This window comes from Manacus vitellinus, unplaced genomic scaffold (genome assembly GCF_001715985.3).
Source record: "Manacus vitellinus isolate BGI_N305 unplaced genomic scaffold, ASM171598v3 scaffold_3_pilon, whole genome shotgun sequence".
Classification (NCBI taxonomy): domain Eukaryota; kingdom Metazoa; phylum Chordata; class Aves; order Passeriformes; family Pipridae; genus Manacus; species Manacus vitellinus.
The window spans coordinates 12939466-12959744 of NW_021940535.1; positions in this window are offsets into that span (position 1 = coordinate 12939466).

Below are 20279 nucleotides of genomic sequence, written 5' to 3' on the forward strand. Positions count from 1 at the left end.
GGATTGCCCTGTCCTAGGTGCAGAATCCAGCATTTGCCCTTGTTAAACTTCATCGAGTTGGTGAGAGATTGCCCATCTCCCTAATTTGTTGCGGTCTCTCTGCAGGGCCTCTGTGCCCTGGAGGGAGTCACTAAATTGCTCCTCCCAATTTAGTGTTTTGGCAAACCTACTTAGTATTCCTTTGAGTCCTGCATCCATGTTGTTAATGAAGATGCTGAAGAGAACTGGGCTGAGAATGGAGCACTGTGGAACTCCACTAGTGACTGGATGCCAGCCCAGTGTTACCCCATTCAGTATAACTCCTCTGCCCAACCTGTGAGCCAGTTGCTCACTTAACACAGTTATCCAGCTTGGTCCTGGACACTTTGTCCAGAAGGATACTGAGAGAGTATCAAAAACTTTGCTGAAGTCCAAAAAGATGACATCTGCTGGCTTTCCTAGATCAGGTAGGTGAGTTACCCTGTCATACAAGGAAATAAGGTTCTACAAGCAGGACTTTCCCCTCATGAAGCCGAGCTGGCTGTGGCTGAAGAGTGTGTTGTCCTCCAGGTGTTTTTCAATACCTCCCAGAATAATCTTTTCCAAGATTTTATTGGGCACCGAAGTGAGACTGACTGGCCTGTTGTTTCCAGGGTCCTTCTTGAGTGCACCTTAAGTGCAGCTTGAGTGCAACCTAACATTGAAGCCATAGGGATATAAACCAGCACCTGGTTCTTAAAATTATGCTGGACCTCTTCCTCTCCCTGGGCCTTTGAGCTAGTGTGGTCATTTACACCTCTTTGAAGGGGAGTTAAAATACTACTACTTTGACTGATACAAAATCTAGTGAGTTTTATTTATCAGGGAACTTGCTCCCCAGAAGGGTTTGGTGAGGGTCTTGGTATAAAGGAGAGGAAGACCCTCATGTTTTATACCTGTTTTGCATAGATTTAAGTGACTTGGATGAGTGCCAGACTGTGAAGATGCAGGGTCTCTTTATTTACTTGCCTTTTGTACTGAAAATTTAAGAAGCAAAGGTAATTCTGTTGTAATACAGCTGAAGAAAAATGTTTCTAAATTCACTCCTTTTTTCCAATTTTTTAAAAACCATTAGACGAAGGTCACACGCTTCAAAAGCCCTTTTATACAGAATTAGCTTTATAAAAACAAAGAGTGAGTGAAGAGAAAATGCTTGGACAACTCCTAGAAACAGCTCTCATCATTTTGAAAACCCTATTATTAACAATGTCTCCTTTTCAATAGATTTTTTAAAGACTCTTTTTCCAAGGTTACTAAAGAGAGCAAGTTTTCTTGGTGGTTTGATGATAGTGGCTTCAGAGATGCATAGCACATGATTTTTTCAGTTGGAGGCAAAGACCTTCTGTAACTGGGATGATGTGTGGTACCTGAGTCTGCACAGAAGTGTCTACAACACTGTAAAAGTCAGAGTTTAAGAACATAACAAGAAAAAAAAGTGGAAGAAAACCAGGGCTTAATGCAACTTTGTACATTCTTTCAGCATGCAGCGTAAACATGGTAGTCGCAGCACATTTTCTATGGACTAGTGACGTGAGAACTGTGGCAGTTCATTGTATAACACTGTACAGCAGCAATAGGCTTTTTGCTTACTAAAATAAAGTGTAAGACCAGTGGTTTCCATCCCTGCTTTAAGTCCCTAAATTTTTCTTTCCTCTCCAGCTAGGACAGATATTATAACCTCAAACAAAGCCTTCCTCCAGGAAAACCTTTCTCTTCATAGCATCCAGTCCTTGGGTCGTGGCTCATACAAGTAGGGGCTGACTTTCCTCTGCTCTAGCATAATGCAAGCAAGCAGTTTACAGTAGCCCAAGCAGGAGGAATAGTCCTGCCATCCAGGTTTGCTGGCCACTTGCACCCTTTTGACTCAGGGGGAGGTGCAGGCGTCCACACACACACACCTGCAGAAGCTGTGGCATGGCTGCATCGTGAGCTGGGCTGAGGGGTCTGTCTGACTGGCATATAACCCTCTGCCTTTTTACAGACAGGTAGTTTTCCAGCTGGATCAATCCTACCATGTGGCTAAGTGTGTGGCTGCACAGACGAGTGCCAGCACAGCAGAGGGGAGGGTGCAGGGGTGGACTGGGCTAGTAGCTGAAGACCTGCTGCTAAATGGGCCTTGCACAGTGTTAGGGGCCCACGGTGGAGGTGCAGACCAGCCTAAATGCTGTGAAGGATTGACTCCACAAGGCTCAGTGGAGAACTGGGCTCTGGCTGGCAGCAGGATACATGGCAATTCAGGAAATGAGGAAAGACTGTAGGATCCAGTGCTTGCAACTGTGTACAGGAGATTGTAATATGTACTGCACTCTACTACCTTTCCCTGTGTATTGATTGAATTGTTAGTGAGGGGTTGAACAAGCAAACAACGCTGTAAGTTATGTAGATATATTATTATTATCTGTATTCACTAACTTACTTTTTTTTGGAATGCCATATACCATTTGGGTGACTTCCACACCAGACTACAAGTGCTGGACAGCTGGGGTCCCTTCTGCAGTGCACAGGCCTGCAAAACTCCCACTGATGCCAGCAAGATTTTGTTCAGATGGGACCTGCAGGACCAGGGGATGCGTGAGGCTTGGTCCTGCACAGAGCTGAGCGCTCTCGTTCCCTCTCACTTTGTTAGGAGTGGAATGTGTTGAGCCCTGCTGCTGAACTGAAGCATGACCAACCAGCACTGAGAATAAACTGGAATTTTATACATAGAAAATTTAATTTACATGTGTAATAAATGTGAATGAGCATTAATATAGAATGTATTTTATCGAAAAATATTGATTCCTTACTTTGACCAAATACATTTCTGTATTACTGTGTTACTTGTTCCATGCTTGCCAAACGATGCAAGAGATGCAAAACTGGTTTGGTTGTATTATGAAGTGGTTTTATATTTTATTTGTATTTTATTTTTCCCTCCCTCCCACCAACTATTGCAGTTAGTAGCCATTCAATAATTAATTAAGGGTAGCATGACCCAGTGGCTAGGCTTGCGACTGAGACAAAAGGTTTGCCAACATAAATGCTTCCAAACCTGGGAAATGAGTGAAAAGATGTGGATTCGAAGCCATTGCCTCGCCTTGAGCTTCAAGTGGGTCTCGGTGGCTGGGTGTTCAAAGCAGGCCTCTAGAAAATTTAGAAGGAGGAGGGTAACTCCTTCGAAAGTGCCACCTTCATCCTTTTGTAAAAGGGACTATATTATTTACCCAGCAGTGTATACAGTGCTTTAGATCTGTGGGTGTAAAGAGGCGCTCATGATCATTGCCTATCCTCAAAGCAAACCACTAATGAAAGGACATAGAAGTGTGTCCCTTTTCCCTTGCCCTTTTCTTGTAGGCATTTCATGCTCTAACTGAATATAAATATACCAGAACAGAACCTTTTGCAGAATTGGCACTTCTGAATATGAGTGGCATGGATGCAGTGAGCAGAGTGCGCTTGGGGGATGAGAAATACATGGGATGCCAGAGGGAAGCATAGATTTCAGAAATGTGACAGCTGGTTTGGGTAGCAGGGGCAAGAGTGAGCAAGGCCCCTTCCAGAGAGATGCTGTGATTTCTGAGACAGTCCAAACCATCCTGCCAAATGTCTGCTTATTGAACCCGTGCAGTTTATAAAAAAGCTCCTCAGAGCTTTGGGGCCTTGAGCTCAGTCATATTTTTCCATTAGTGTCCTGCCTGATGAATGCATTCAGGTGATTGAGGGGGGAAGGGGTGGAGAAAAAGCAAACTGAAAAGCCTTCTTCTCTTCCTCAACATTATGATACTGTGTGAGTATGTAGGAGCAGCAGTCAGGGTGCAGGGTGTTCTGTTAGTGCCCAGTAACATCTCTTAAAAGGACTTGCTCCGTGCATAGTGCTGTGCCTTTGAAAGTCTCGTACTTGTAAAGAATGCCTCTTTTTATGGGAATAGCCAGAGTTAGTTTTCCTGCACCAGTGACCTGCACACCAGCTGCTGCCTCTTGTTGCCTTGTCCCACATAAGGTGTGCAGTGTGACATGGGTCCTGGGGGCAGCGTGGAGGAGTTCCTGCTACAAGATAGCTTAGTAGGTCACTGCCCTTTCCCCCTTTACAAGGTGGGACATGAGGCTGTGGCAGTAAAAGTGATTGCAATAACATTGTGGGCGTTGTTTTGGAAAGGTGCCATTCAGGACATATTCCCAGCCTCTTTCATCATGTTTCCTGATCTTTCTCTGGGATCCAGGGCGGACATCCATGGCTGTTTTGCTCAACATCAGGTTTAGCTGTGGCAGGAGGCGAGGTTACCAGTTCATCCATCCTTACTCTGTGTCCATCCTTAGCCTGTGTCCATACTTCCCTCCTGTTTGTCCTTACCATTCTGTTCTTTTCAGAATTTCTCACTCACAGAAGAGAGGAAGTGTAGGAAGGGGGAGAGAAACACCTCTTACCTCCCACAGCTTGCAGCCGGGTGCATCAGTGAAAGCTCCAGTCCAGCACAGTGTGTGTTACCAGGTCACATTGTCTTCTCTGCACAGGGGGATGAGGTGGCGTGGGAGATGTGTTATCCCTCAAGGACCCATGAGTGGTCCATGCCAGACAGGGGTTATGCAGAAGACAGCAGTCTTTTAGGTGCCAAACCCAGTATCTTCACAGGGAGCAATGTCTAGCCAAATAATCCACTCTCTGAAAATCATAACCCATTGAGGCTTTCCAGGCTGGGCACCCAGAAAATGAGACTTGTCTGGCTGGAGATCTTTCTCAGTGCTGGCTGGTTTTGATCTGGCCACAGGACATTGGAAATAGGGAAGTATCTCTTAAGGGGCTCTAGCTAGATGGACCTCTCTGTAAATTGCTGAGCAGAGCCAAATGCTTTGTTTGATATGTTTAATTCTGGCAGAACCTCCCCTCCTCCCCAACAGCCTGTTTCTGCAGCCAGCTGCAGCTGGGAAGGCTTTGTGTGAGTGCCAGGCAGGAGTGACTCAGGACAGCAGCTCCTAGACCCTGTAACAGGCTGGGCTTGAGGTGGTTCTTGCAGAGTCACCAGGGAGCTGAAGGCTCAGGGATATCACTTCCAAGGCAGATATTAAAATAAACAGATTCTTTAAATGTGATAGGAAAGGCTCTGAGGGCAGACCCTGTCACTTAGGTTTTTATTAGACTTCTGAGACTTAGTTTTATTGTTGGTATCTGATGTCTGTGTCAGGTGTACAAAGGAAACCTCTTCACTTAACCACAATCACCTGTTCAGTGGGCCAGATTATTATTTACCCGATCTATGTTTTACTTTTTTCTCAGTTCTGATAATTTTTTTTAAAGAAAGAAAATCCCTAAAGGCACGTCTGCATTATTGCAAGTGTATTCTACAGAGCCCCATATCACTGCACTGTCAGTACAAGCTTGGATGTAAAAAAAAAATACAGATTCAGAAAAAGGGCCTTGTTTTGTCTGCAGGAAAAAAACCCTTCTTTGAACTAGTTATTGCTGACTACAGGAAAGCTCACTGGTTTCATGTAAAATACATTGAACTCTGAAATTCCCTTTCTGTACCAACATGCTATTGCTCATGTAGGCAAAGATCTGCAGTAATGCTGCATGTAAAGGAAGCTTTCATCTGCGGGGGGAGTGGTGGTGGAAGCAATAGCTCTGGATTTCAGTGAGTGCAATTTTTTTGTTGTTGTCAAGTTTTCCTTTACTAATGTAGGGACCAGTCAGCCTTCAACACGTCAAGCAGAAATCATGTTGTGCCACACCATGCCAAAGATGTCTTTGGTGAGGTTTCCACCATTTTTCTGGCTGGAAGATCTGTCTTTGGAACTACAAAGCTAGGAAGCGGGTCACTGAAAGTTGCCCTTTTGTTCAGCGCTTTCAAAGGTGTAAGCCTTCAGTGAAGCACTGCCTTCTTTCTGATACTCCTTCCTACTGATCCTCCTTCCTCTCCCACCACTGAGGCATCAAATCCAGCAGTGTCATTACACCATGAGCTTGCCATTAAAGATCTTACCAAACTCTGATGACTGATGGAGTCTTTTCTGTGGGAGAAAAATCAGCTAACTTTTGAATCTGGGGGGCTAAAACATGGCTACAATGCATGTGGTGAAGGGAGCAACAGGCTTGAATTTCCTGGGCACTGCTGGTGTGTGGTGGTATAACACAGTGTTTGCAGGTGTAAGGAGGGGAAAATTATGTCATTTGAGCTTCGGGCACTGCAAAGCCATTCCTGCTGGACCCAGAACCATCAGGTGGTTTGGCACAGTCTGAGGTGGTGGATTCAGAAACTGGGAATTGGTGGTAATATTTGTGTATGAGCCAGTATTTCAGACCTCTCAGGTCCTTTTCTGTTTTGCACAGATTAGGGAGACATCTGTTCCAATTAAGAGACATGTAATGATGCTGAAATGAAAATTGGTGATTCTGTTCAAATAATTTGCCTCTTTTCTTTAAACACTTCACTCTTAATTGCCGCTTAGACATATTCTCACTCTGATTTAGTTGAAATAGTGCTGTCAGTTGTTACCTTTTGTCACAAGCCTCTGTGGGCTGACATCTTCCAGCCCATGGAAGAGCAAGTGCTTTAACTTAACACTTATTTTATATTTTTGGCACTTCCCAGGGCACGAGCACTGAGAGGAGCATGCCAATTACATGCTCCATGGTGTGCCCAGAACCCTTAGTGCTGTCTATAAAGCCATTCCTGTGGTTGGTGGAGTGCCTGCCAGGACTGACTCCCTCGTGTTGGTGCATGATCCCGACAACACAAGCCCCACAGCCTCTTGAGAGACCTTTGCATATGGTTGAAGCCACTGTGACAATTAGGCAGATACAACTGCCCTTGTGGAAGTGATGATGGTCCCAAGCACCTCTTCAGCTGCTTGGAGCCTGCTGCCCACTCAGGTCTGCTGGATGGAATTCTTCCTACATCAGAAGATTGAATAAATTTAAAGTTTAGACAGCAGCCCTCTGCTAATACGGTCCTCAGCCCTGGGACAACCATCTGCCCTGCTGTGGTGGGGAGCTGCCCCACAAGGTGGTGGCTACAGCCAGGGGCACTCTGTCATGTGTGTGGCTTTTGTCCAGTCCAAATCTGTCCACACTCCAGCCCTCCAGAGTTATATCACACCTTCCCTAAGTCAGAATATTCCAGGGCTGTGATAGGCTTTGGCTTTGTATCAAGGAGAACAGATCCATTAGAGGTATGTAGTTTGTGCTTCCTCTGTAGTCTCCTGCCTAATGGTCTATTCCCTGCCATGGCTGTCCTCAAATGGTCAGCTGGGAAATGCAGTTACCCTCCTTGGCAGCACTACGTGCTCTTTTAAGGAGCACATCAGATTTTATGCTTGCTTTCTGCAAGTCTTACGTCCCTTATTCTCTATGGCAAGGCTCTTGCTTCTGCCACTTCTTCAGTGATCGATGAAGTGCTGTAAAAAAGCACATTTAACTTTATTTCCAGTGCCTATGCTTTTCACCAAAGTGAGTAGTGCTGTAGTTGTAACACCAAGGCAAGATTTGTATGCCTTTTATTAGACAAACTGATACAGAAAGCCACAAGCTCTCAAGCTCCCAAGTGCATCCCACACTGAAATAAAAGCAGCAATTATTATGGGGCAGTCTGATAGCAGGAGATATCTCTCCACAACAGCCTAGCCTTGCTTGTACACTCTTCTTGAGGTATTGCTGCCATAATGGTGCAATGGAACAGGCAGTGTTAGAGCCAGGGTTTTATTTACAGCCTCTAGTAGTGCTAAAGGGCCCAGAAGCGGGTTGTGTCAGCTGTGTTATACCCACCACAGGGCTCCTTCGGAGCGTGTGAAGGGCTGTAGCATGCCATGAGCTCTGAAGCCTTTATGGTTTTGGGTTTGTAGCAGTCCCCTAGAGGTCAGCAGAGCCTGCGTTTTGAAGCAACTCTAGTGGATGGTAGCATTGCAGGAACGATAAAAGCAAGTTTGCTGCTGGCCTGTGAGACCCGGCTTTTGCTCTCTGGTAATATCATGTTTTGCTGGAGGAGGGATCAGGCTGGGGAAAAAAAGAATCAGTGCATGGGACAAGAAGTCCTGCATTGGAGACCGGCAGATGGGTTGAGAACTTGCCTTGGAGAAAGACCATAAGGAGGAGGGGGCGAAGCAGCCTGAAGATGGGTGCTAGCATTGTCAAAGCTGCACAGGGCAGTGGGAGCTGGTGCCTACACCTCATCACTCCCGTGGTACACATTCTTCCTGGGATTGCAGCTGGACTGTAGAGCATCAGGAGCAATGTCCTGGCAGAGTAAGCTCCGCTGCAGCCACGCTTTGTGTGTGTGCATCTGTGCTCCAGTGTTGCAATGGTGTGGCTGCTGGTCACGCTGATCTGCTCTCAGCATTCAGCTATGTCCACAGTGCCACACTGTCTCGGCCATGCTGCAGCCACTGACCAGATGCCGCCTCTGCAAGCCCAGGTCCTTGCAATCCCAACCTACCTCATGCAGGCACTCACTTTACCTGCAACTCTGGCCCAGGGGTAGAGGTGGAGCTGGGTTTTTCCTGGGCTTTTTCAGCTTCTGGGGTTGGAATGGCAATTGAAGGGAGTCAGGCTCTGCCACATTCACGTGACTCGAGGCTGACAAGCTGGTCGCAGGTAGCCACTCCATGTCCAGTCAGCTTTCCACGGTTCCAGGGGAGGGACTGAGTTTTGGCACAAGGCACTGGCACAGACATAGGCTAAAGGATGCTGAAGAGTTTTTGAGTGGCGAGTCCTACCTGCCTGTGCTAGCGATCCAGGGGCCAGACCCCAAACCAAGACTTTAATTCCTGCTGCCAGCCCTTGGAAACTCTTGGCCTTGCAGCAAGCAAGGTCTTCCTGGTCAGAGGAAGACCCAAAACCAGCACTGCATTTGCCTGCAGTGCACTGCCAACATGTGCATCACATTTCTGAGTTATGAGAAAATCAGTTACCTCTCAAGGTGAGCTTGTATTCACCCTACACATGGCTTGCCCTCCCCCCACCTGCAGCTGCAGACTAAATAACTGGAAGTGCAGTTAGCAAAATATGCCTCTTTCTCCCCAGTTTTTCTCCTGGTCAGCATGCCCAAGACTATGGCTGCCTTTTTCCCTATTGTTTAGCTGGATGCTCTCCAAGCACAGCTCTCCATTTTCCTCTGCATCCTTAAGGACCATATGCTCAGCTCCAGCAAAGAACAGAGACTTGCAGGCTCCGTTCAGGAGGACATGAAGTGCTGGAAGTGCAGCAATTCACACAGAAAATCAGTACCAGTTTTTATGCCTTCATGCTGTCCCTTTAGGTTAATAAAAGTTTGGAAATTTTTACACTGGCTCTTCTTGAAGGTTTTTTCTTTTTTATTATTCTATTACTCCCTGTTTGCTGTACTTATTTTTGTCTCTGCAAAACCCTTATCAGGAAAGGTTTTGAACTGCCTGTTAGTCATGTAGCAGCAATGGGGAGTGGCAGCTCTGGGAGCTGGGCATGTGAGTTTGTGCCCCACTCACATCTCATGACAAAGGCTGCTGATGTATAACCCACAATGTGTCAATGGCCTTCTTGGCTGCGTGCCCGAGGGTGGTCAACCACTGTGCCAGTCACATCTCTCCTCCATGTGCCCCTGGCTATGGAAAATGAATGTCTTAACCTTGATGAATTCAGCTCTCTTTTTGAGCCTTCTGAAGCCAGTGTAGCAGACTGCAATAAAATTACTTATGCAAAACCTAAATTACAAAGCGCGGAGTGTGGACCCTTTCTCACTGCTCTGAAATGTCTGAGCCTGAGGGCAAGACAGTTTTATGGATGCAGCAAGCCATGAGCTGAAGATGTAAAGTGGGATAATGAAATGTTTGCTGAGACTTCTCCAACAGTGCCTAAGGATTTCCTTCCCACTAGTCCTAGGGCATGTGTGTGGGTTTTTCCATCTCTGTAGGAAAGCAGGAGGCACCTTTCTGGGAATCACCACAGCAAGGCTCTTGCTAAATTTCTTCAGGTTTTGTCCATGTAGTTTCTTTGTTGTGTCATGCAGAAAAAGGGAGGGAGGGCATTATTTTCAGAACCAGTAATGTGATCACTAACCTGGCTTCCTCAGCACTCCCTGAACCCTCCCAAGCAGAGATGAACAATTAATTAGGTAACTGGCCCCATGCAGCATCCCTGGTAAAAGACAGTTTGCAGTGCAGCAGCAGATCAGCAAAAGTGCATACTACCAGCCCCAGGAACATGCTTTCATCCATCAGCACACAAAATAGATCAAGAGGAAAACTAGGGATAGACTTGCCATTTCTGGGTTAGAGTCACAGGATCATTAAGGTTGGAAAGGACCTCTAAGTAATCATTGAGTCCAACTATTAGCCTAACACTACCCACTCCACCACTAAACAGTCTTCAGAAACATGTAAGAAATGGGGGAGATAGCATCTCAAAACAGGGGTAAGGGGGTGTTTTTGGAGGAAAAAAAATTGAATCATCTTTGTTACTTTGGAAACTGAGCAATGAACACAGTCAGCCGTAGAGGAACAGTGACGTTGACCTCGGGCCAAAAGGCTGCAGGAAGAGCCAAGAAGGCATCTAGGAGATCACAGATCCCACCTCAAAGGTGACTGTGTTTCAGGAGCTGGTGGCATACTCAAGACAGGGAAAGGGAATGGCAAAGAGGAGATACAAGAGGAATGAGACCAGGAAGAGGGCATCATAGGAAAGGACTGGTGGAGAAGAGGATTGGTTTGGTCTGAGGTAGGACTGGAGAAGCCTTGTGACAGACGAGTGCAGCCAAGCTCAGCCAGAGCCAGTAACTGAAATGGACATAGAGACAGAGCAGCATCTCATGGAAAAACACTCAGGCAAACACTGCTGTAGCAAGAGCCTTTGAGCAGCAACCACTGCAGCTTTTCTTCCTCGTCACCAGCCCCCCAGGAGGGTCCTGCACCATTTTTTACATGTTTCTGAAGACTGTTTAGTGGTGGACATGGCAGTGCTTAGTCACTTACTCTGGATTCCAGGAGCTGCAGCCCGCCTGTGGTCCCCTCCCTTGTCACTCAGCTTCTTCAGAAAGAGCAAAAAGAGCACTGTCAGGACCCCAAATCCTTTTGACTGAGCACCAGCTGCTGCCACACCCAGCCAGGCAGCATATTGAACAGACAGGGCTGTTTGCTGCTACGTGAGGAACTTCTGCAGCCCTGTGACTAAAGTCCTCTGTACCCTTGGCACAGATTGCCACCACATCCGTTTGCACAAACTTGTACGTTATCACACCGTTGGAGCTTTCACCACCAACTGTTCTTTCAGAACAATAAAAATCATGTTTTCCTTCCTAATAAAGTCTCTTTCCTCATGCTGGCCCTGCAATGGTAGTGTTTGTACAATGTATGGCAAGCCTTGCCCATGAAGAAGGGACCTGCCCAGGCCTGCAGGTCCCTTTACTGGGATGCCGATGCTGAGAGTTAATACGGCCAAAGAAAACTGATCAAATTTAGCCATTCCGTCACCTGCAGTGGCCTGACACCTACTGTTGTATTGGACATCTAGACACACAAGCAAATGACACAGAAGACATGAATAACATGTTTCCAAGTACTGCCACTGAAGCCAGCATGTCTGATGGGCAGCTCATGTGGTCTTGCAGGTCCCTGAATCCCTGCTCTTTGTCTTTGCAGCTGCTGTTTGGCAGAGTAAAGCTTCCAGTCAGTGCCTGTCATTTCATTCCTCAGAAATGACTCTTTTCCAGCAGTGGTACTTAAATAATGTCAATCTGCAAAATTCATTCATTAGCCATGATAACAGAGGAGAAGAGCTTCTAAGAAGAAGGAGAAGACTGATGATCACCAATATTCATATTAGCTATCCTGGTAATGGAGATTTTTACATTAAAGAAAACAGATGATAATTCCTGAATGTCTCCAGGTGAAGCTCATTTTGCCTTGTTAAACTTAGGCTGGAGAACAATAAAAAAATTGATGTTTCTGTAGCTGACCACTGAGGGAGAGTTTGGAGTGCAGCTTGGAGGAGTGGGGATGCCCTCTGCTGCTCCTATGCAGTCCTAAGCATAAGTAACCACGACTGCTGATGACGAGTGAGTCTTACAACATGTGGTAGCTGCAGAGTACACAACCATTACTCACATGTCCGACAGCCAGCCTGCGCAGATGAAGTTGGCTGGCCCTGGCCATTTGTAGCTGAACCTGTGGGTTTCATGGCCAAGTGGTGGCCAAGTGCTTCTGAATGGACAACTGGGCTCTCAGAATTACATGCTCTACTGCCACCTCCACTGTTGACCCCAAGAACTGGTCACAATTCACAGCCTTTCTGATGAACAGCACAGCCCCTCCTAGCCAAGGGGGTCATTTCTCCATGAAGTCTTCTTTGAAAGGTCCTCTATCCTCTTCCTCTCTCTTGTCTGCTGTTGCTGATATTGCTACAGCAAGCTGTAGCCAATACAGGCATTGGTGGAGTAGGGATGTCGCTCACCAAGCCACAGCCAGCCAGAAGAGCAGGTCAAATGCATGGGCAGGAGCCACTGCCTGCACCAGTGAGCAGCAGCCTTGCATGTGAAGCTATCTTGGGCACAGCAACACATCAGGACTTTGAAAAGTCCCCATCAGTCCTGGAGAAACAGAACATGGGATGCCAAACAGGACTTGCAGGGGTCAACCCACCAGACCTGCAGTGTGGACCCTCCTGGCTATTTTCTCTTTCATATCCTGTTGGTATCATATGAGAGACTCCATGTGAATTTGGACTGACTCAACCATGGAAGAAAACCCTATCTGGGGAGGAAACAACTTATCTGGTGACTTGCTCTATGTTTGAAACAGCAAAAGCCTGGTTAGTTTCCTTCCTCTGTTGTGACTGACTTCATTCCTTCAATGCCATGCGGTGTATTCTTGCACTAATGCCGTGAGGGTTATTTCAGAAATCACAGAATCATAGAATTATAGAATCTCTGAAGTTGGAAAATACCTCTAAGATCATCAAGTCCAAATGCAAGAACCTTCTTTATTTCTTAAAGAAATACACGTTTTGTGGCAGAGAGCAGGGAGTGGAAGTATCCCAGGTATGCAGGTGGGCTGTTGCTGGATTTTCTTTCCTATGGGAATACACTGGAGAGGACAAGCTTAGTTCCTCTGCACTGGCTCTGACCTCCTGGCATGTTAGCACTCAGGGTATTAAGTACCTCCAGTGGATTTGTTTACTTATAAACTTGTTAAGATGTGAAATTTGTGTGAAAAGAGAACACATGGTTAAAGCTGATTTTACTGACATAGCTCAGTGGTTAAAAGAGCCTTATAAAAGAACAAAATTCCAGTTTCCTCTTCAGCTTAATCAGTGAATCTGGGAGCTGATTTTCATCCAGCTTCTGCTCTTTTTGTCCATCTAAACAACTGCTTTATGGCTGCATAGAGAACTCCTAAGGATGTTTTGGTTTTGCCTTTTCCTTTCATCTTCAGGATTTGCTGGGTCATGAAGTCCCCTGCCATACTGCCCTGGCATGTGTACGTGACTGCTAGAGGTGCCTTGGAGGGCAGACAACAGGAATGGACCTTGAATAACCTGGCTGTAATCCAGGAAAACTAGGCAACCCACCTCAAAGCCTGGGCAAAGGCATGGGTGAGAAGCCACGTGCTGACCAAACCCTGCTGGAGTCAGGGCAAGCCACAGCTTTGTGAGCTGGTGTCATTGTGTGGAGGTGGCACAGACATGCATTGTGTGCCAAGGCAGGCACTCTGGCATAACTCCACATCCTCCAGCTCGCCTGCTCCCTCCTACGGCATAGGAAGTTTTCTCCCCAGCCCTTCCCTAATTGCTCATTCCTGGACCCTGGCCACTATTTGCTGCTCCGAGTGCCTTTGGTACAAATACCTGCAGAATTGCACTGTGAAGTGAACTGTGTTAAAGACCAACGAGGGCAACCAGGTTTCTGATTCCTTCTGAAGGGATGATTTAAACCTCAGCCATGTTAGCAGCTCATTTATGGTTGCTTCAACTCAGGAAGCAGGGAATGACAGCACAAGGGGACAGGGATGGTGACAGGATGGATGGGAACATCTTCAATTGGCTTTGCTGCCAAAGCTGGCAAAGCAACATCCCTACACATCAGCTCTGCTAGAAGCTCTCTCTGCTCTTTCCAGGCTCCCACCACTTTGCTGGCAGATTCCTACATTGCTTGAAGGAGTTCCATTTCCCTTTAGAGAGTAAATGGTTCATGTAGTTTGGCATTTATTCTGTCATAGCATGTGTGGGACTATCATTAACATTAACAGGAATGACACATCCATACAGCAGAGAATAATCTGCTTAATGGCTAAATAGGAAAGCTGTGTACATTAAATTGCAGGTATCCAGTCAGCTTCTTGATGTAGTTTTCCCAATGATAAAATTGAGACTCATTTCAAAACAGGAAATTAATTTTCTCTCTTTTTATTCAATGGGTGCCATAAATACAAACTTGCCCCTTGACAACCCACAGAATTCTCTGCTGTGATGTATTTATAGGAGCAGACGTGCCTTGGATGCCTTAATGTAAAACCAGCTTCTGGCTTTGTTGGAATGATGGCTTCTGAAGTGACAGGTAGCCTGGGACAATATTTTTCTCAGCTCACACCCAGTGCCAACCCGTGAACAACTTTTACTGGCTGAACTTAAGCATTTGAAGTTTCTCTGCTGAAAAGCAGGAGACAAGGTGATTTGAAAGAAGGCTGAAAAAATGTAAGTAGATGATAAGTACTTGATTTGTAGAGGTATAAGTTACTACCAAGTATTTAGTTGTTCTCAGGAAAAGAGTAAAATCTGGATGTATTTAATCAGAAAATTCAGACCAATTGTACTTAAGCCCATGATATTATTTAAAAAACTAAAGTTCTGGCTACAAGTTTGCATAAACAAGGATAGAAATTCTTTGTTATGCATTTTAATATATGAAATGGAAATGCAGCTAGAGAAAATGGGAACTAGGAAAGAGTCACTGATTATCCAACAGCAGTGAAACTACCTTGAACTACTTGAACTACTTGCATTGAACACTTCCACTACTGCCTTCTCCATTACACATTCAGCTCTTCAGGAGATGTAAAGCAGTTGCTGATTTTCAGTCTTTAGAGTGTATTTACCACTGCACTGCCCATGCAGATTGTGAAGAGTGTGAGCACTAAGCAGCCCCTGTGTGTGCAGCAGCAGCAGCATGAGCAGGCAATAGCACCTGGATGGCATGCACAGTTCTCGAGGAGGTCTGGCTCAAGCAGGACTTCATTCTGCATTTGGCCACTTGTTTCTCTCCAGCCCTGCTCTCTCAGTTGTGAAACTGTTTGTCAGGGCACACAATGAGCAGACTGGAGACTTGATTTTTGTTAAAAACAACCTCCCATACAGATGAGGTTATTTCTAAACCAGACTGGTTTGCCTTTTGACCCTAAATCAGGAGCTGATGGAGTAACAAGTGAATGTTTCTAAAGAGGGGAGGGACAAAGTTACTGCTGAAAGCAATGTGAGTCAAATGACTGGCTAAGATGGTGATGTGTCACTTCTCCTGTATATGCTTCACTGCTGCTTTGCTATGGACCAGGATGTTCATCTGAAGCTGCAGTTAATCCTGAAGTGCTGGTTGGGCTTACACCTAAACAGCAATGAATGTTCAAGTACTTGAATGCATGACTGTGTTAATTAATGAATATTAAGATATCATTAAAAGTAGAAGGACAGAATTGAAACTCCTTTCACTTGTCTCAAGGTCACAAAAGTACCTGAAGAAATCAGGACAAAGTGTGTTTCCTTCCCTACAAATTCCCATATCACCCTCCTCTTCATTCCCACTGGATAAGCACTTCCCCAACCGCTGGCCACTGAGCAACTCTGAGCTGCTAAAAACCAAATCATTCAGGCCAGATGTGTGGGACCTACATCTGGGTTAGAATAACCTTCTCAGTCCCAGCATTTTCCCTGTAGCCAAGGGAAAACTCTGAGGTGGAGTGGAACAAAATGAGCTTCCCTGACCTTTCTCCCAAACCATCTGCAAACCTAGGGGATAGATCAGGCTTCCTTTGGCCTCAGGCTTCTTCCCATCTCAGCTCTGGTTAACTGGAAACGAACCAGGCTCGTACTAAAGTGCAGGCAAACCACAAGCCAAAGGAATATCACCCTTGATATTTTGCTTAAACAATTTCCCATATAAGCTGTATTGCTACAATCTGATAATTAACAGCTTGTTGATTATGGTTAGGGTGGAGAATAAATACATCGTGTCCTGTCTTCTCCTCTCGCCATCCCAAATAAGTAGGTAATGTGAGTGCCTTTCGGGGCTGCCTGTGGCTCCTAATGTGGGTTATCCATAGCAGAAGTTACATTGAAAGGGGATAAACCCCCACAAGTGAGTACCTTATTCCTCTCTCTGGCCCCTTGCCTCCACCTGTCTTTGCAGCCTCTGACATCCCGTGGGGAAAGAAGCTGCAGCATAACTCCTTCCCTCTTTCCCCCCATTCTCACTGCTCCTGGGGGAGTGAGGAGGGAAGCCAAAGCCAGGGTGGTCCCATCCAACCTCCCCGCAGCTGTCACAGCTGCAGCCCTTCACCCTACAGGGGCAGAACTGCTGGATGCTGCAGTGTGAAGCCCATGGAATGGAGAAATTGGTGCCTTGCAACATTTTGTATCAATATACAAGCTGTTTCTTTGTTATTGTCCTGAAAATGTAATCTCAAAAGTTACTGCTTCTATCATCACTTTTGAAATAAACTATACTTTTCTGCCTGGCATCAGGACAAGAAAGCTCACCCACAAAGCAGAGGCCTCTTTAGAGCTTCAGACTTTGAAGTGGTTGTTCTTAACACAAGCATCAGGCAGCATTCGTAAAAAAACTCAGTCCAGGAGCAGGATTAAGCTGAGAAAATAAATATTCTGCTGCTTTAGGTGTACTAGCCTGGCGCAAATTCATCCTGGCTTCTGCAGCTCCCCAGTATGATTTGAAGAGATGAAGAGGGAAAATCTGATGAAGAAGGAATGGGGTTTGGGCTGGTAGATGCACTGGGTACAGGGAAGCTTCACAGATACTACTCCCTGTTCCCAGAGGAGAAGGAGCTCAGGGCTGCAGATGGCTTTGGGCAGTTTGTAATTGCAAGGGATCATATTTTATTTTTCACTTGTGGCCAAGTCAGCTGCTGTATTAAAAAATGACCACGGTCAAAATCAGCGCTGGACACGGCCATGATATGGGGGAGTAGAAACCATGCTGTAGTGCATCTGCTGCCCTGGCACACAGCCCAGCACATTAACCAGAAGTGTTGGGAAAGAGGAGGGGAGAAGAGAAGGAGCTACAGCCCCCAGAGGCTTCCCTGTTCTGGCAGCGAGTCTTTCTTGGGAAAAATCTTCCCATGTTGGGTGAGTTTGTGCATCCCTGTGTAGCACACTTTTAAGACATATGATTAAATGGTTTCTTGAAAAGGGGCAATCTCAAATATAGATTCATAAGCTTTTGCTCTGATCTCTGACCTGGGACCCATGAAAGTGCAGGGCATAAGGTGCTTGAGGGAGCATGTGGGGAGACGCAGTTACCAGGCTTGCCAGCCTGTGCAGGAGTATAGGGAGGCCACCAAGCAGGACTGTGAGGTCAGTCTGGGAGCTTCCCTGAGGATGCCCTAGGTTTGGCAGCCAGAGCAGCAGGGCCCTACTGCTTCTGAGTAACAGCCTGTGTTTGCAATAGGGAAGCAGATCCCACTGTGCTGCCTCATCCTGCTTGCCCTACCAGCTGCTGGAGACTGCAGCAAGGGGAATCCCAAAGGCAATAATTTGGGATCAGAAACCTCCTGACCCCCACCAGCCTCTTGCTAGAGCCCTTCAAGCTCTCACACATGCTGACAATCCCCAAGGGATGTTAATTGTAGGATGGGTTGGGGTCTTGCAGTGTAAGTGCTCGGGGAACTATTTCTTTGTCTGGATTTCTCTGCTGCCACCACTGAGGGGTACTGATCTCTGCCTGGGAGCCCTATGTGCAGTCACTGTGTCAATATTTAATCATGGTAATTAGTAACAGGCTGAGTGGCTCAGGAATTCACAGTTCAGCATTTACCTCATTCACCTCGCCCATCTTTTGGGCACGTAAGGGATGTGTCTATGGCAGAGAGAAGCAGAAGCTCGTGAAAGCTGTCCCCACGATTTTTGCCAAATGTTTTATTTATAGGCTTTCACAAATCCTTTTGCTCTGGTGGCACATGATGCTGTGAACTCAGGAAGAGAGGAACTGCATTCCAGGTCAAAAGAAATTCTTTGTACCTAACCCATGGGGAGCTACCCTTTGCTACTAGTGTTTTAAGGCTTTTAAATACCACAGACTGGCGGCAGAGCAGAAAGACGCCCCTTTCCTCTGAAAGGCAAGACCCTGTGTGCTTCACATAGCTCAATCCCTGCCCTATAGCAGGGTAGAACATGTATCCATTTGTATCAGTCAATGCCCTGCACCTCTCCCAAAGGCAGCAGTTGCCAGGAGTGGGTCCTCTCTGTTTTGAGGCAGGAGTGACTCCTCTCTGTTTTGAGGCGTGAGATTCAGCCAGCAGACTGGGATTAACTGCTTCTGAAATATTTAGGAATTTCTGTTCAGAAGAGTTATAAATTAAGCTCTCCTTGGAGACATCATAAATCAGATCTAAGGCTGCCTGCTTTGAAGCAGCTTTCCAACACAGCAGAAAGACTCTCACTCATGGTGTGTGTGAGCTATTGCTCCAGGATATACCCATTCTTCATCTGTGAAAGTTCAAGTTAATAGATGTAGTAAAATAAATTAATAGGTGTAGTAAAATCAAAGCCAAATGCAAAGAGTTGCAAAGGGAATGGGCAATAAAATGGCATATAAAACTTAACATAGATAAATGCTTCTGGAACTCTTTTTCTGTGAAAGAGAAAGTGCAGAGAGGGATGCTAAAGGTCTATAAAGTCATGAGTGATGTGAAGGTGGAGAATGGGAAAAAGGTTTTAACTTTCTCCTCTGATACAGAAAGCAGGGGCCATCAAACAAAACTAGCAGAAGGTTTGGTTTAGTTCTTCACACAAAATGTACTCGAGTGGTGGAATATGTTACTTAACACAGGACATAGGTGCCCACAGTTTAGCTCAGCTAAGCAAATTCGTGGAAGAACAGATCTCTAGGGGGACCAGAAATGGCTGTAGTGCGCCCTGCCCTCTCCCCCAGCTCCTTCTCCTTTTAGCCTGTTGTCTTTTTAGTAGAAGAGGAGAAGCTGCATCAGAACAGGAGTTACATCGAGTTCTGAACTGGAGAGACCTGTCAGCCAGAGGAAAAAAATCATCGTTAATATAATAAAAGCGATGGACTTACAACATACATCTCCATCACATATTGAAACCTCTGTTGTCAGCACTTACTACACAATAGAAGACAAGTTGCTAGATCACTGTCCCCTCCTCGTCCATCCTTATTCTCTCATATCTTCATCAGGGCACTGATCGCATCACATCAGTTGTCTAGGATATATGAGTGATAGGAGATACAGGTCTGAGTTGGCAATATCACTCACCAGTCTCAGCCTTCCACAGAAATATGGATCAGTGAGCAAGGTACTGATAGCAGTGCTGCAAGACACAAAGTAAATGTTGCTCCTGCTTTTTTAGAGTGCAAATATTGCAAAATATTGCAAATACAGAGTGATTAGCCTCTCTCCTGCTCCTGCCCAAAGGTGCTGGCCTGTGAAACCACAGACTGGGAGAAGGTCTATGACACTGAGGTGTAGCAAAGGGGGCAGTAAGGCAGGGTCTATCTATCAGGGCCCGGTGTGAAGGGAACCAGCTACTTGGCTTGGTGTAAGGTTTCCTTACACATCTGTACTGAGCTGTCATCTCTGTGATTCCTGGTGAGATCCACCTACCACCATAGGACCTGCCTGCCCACTGCCTCTCACCGTGCAGGAGATACTCCAGATATCCTTATCACCTTTCTCTGATGCCTGTGTGCACATGCCAGTGTGTCTCTGCATTAACTACAGCCGTGTAAATACACCTATGCACATATTTTTATACAGATATAAACAACATTTTTGAATCTGCTGTTTTCAAAGAAGCTGAGGATTTGGAAAGAGCCTTTTCTTCCAGAGGAGGCAATTAAGTAGTCTACTTATTTGAATAGGGGCGCTATCCTGTTCTGCCAGTGAACAGTGAGGACGACTGCCACGACAGCCAAGTGGTGCAGCCAGCAAGTGTTTCGCTTAATCACTTTCTGGCAGGACCTGGTCTCTGTGGAACATTCATAAATAATTATACTGGGTGCATGGGAGCTGGCTCATTGTTGTGGACCCACAACAAAGCAGAAAACAAGACCGCAACCAAATCCCAAATCTTTTCTAATTGT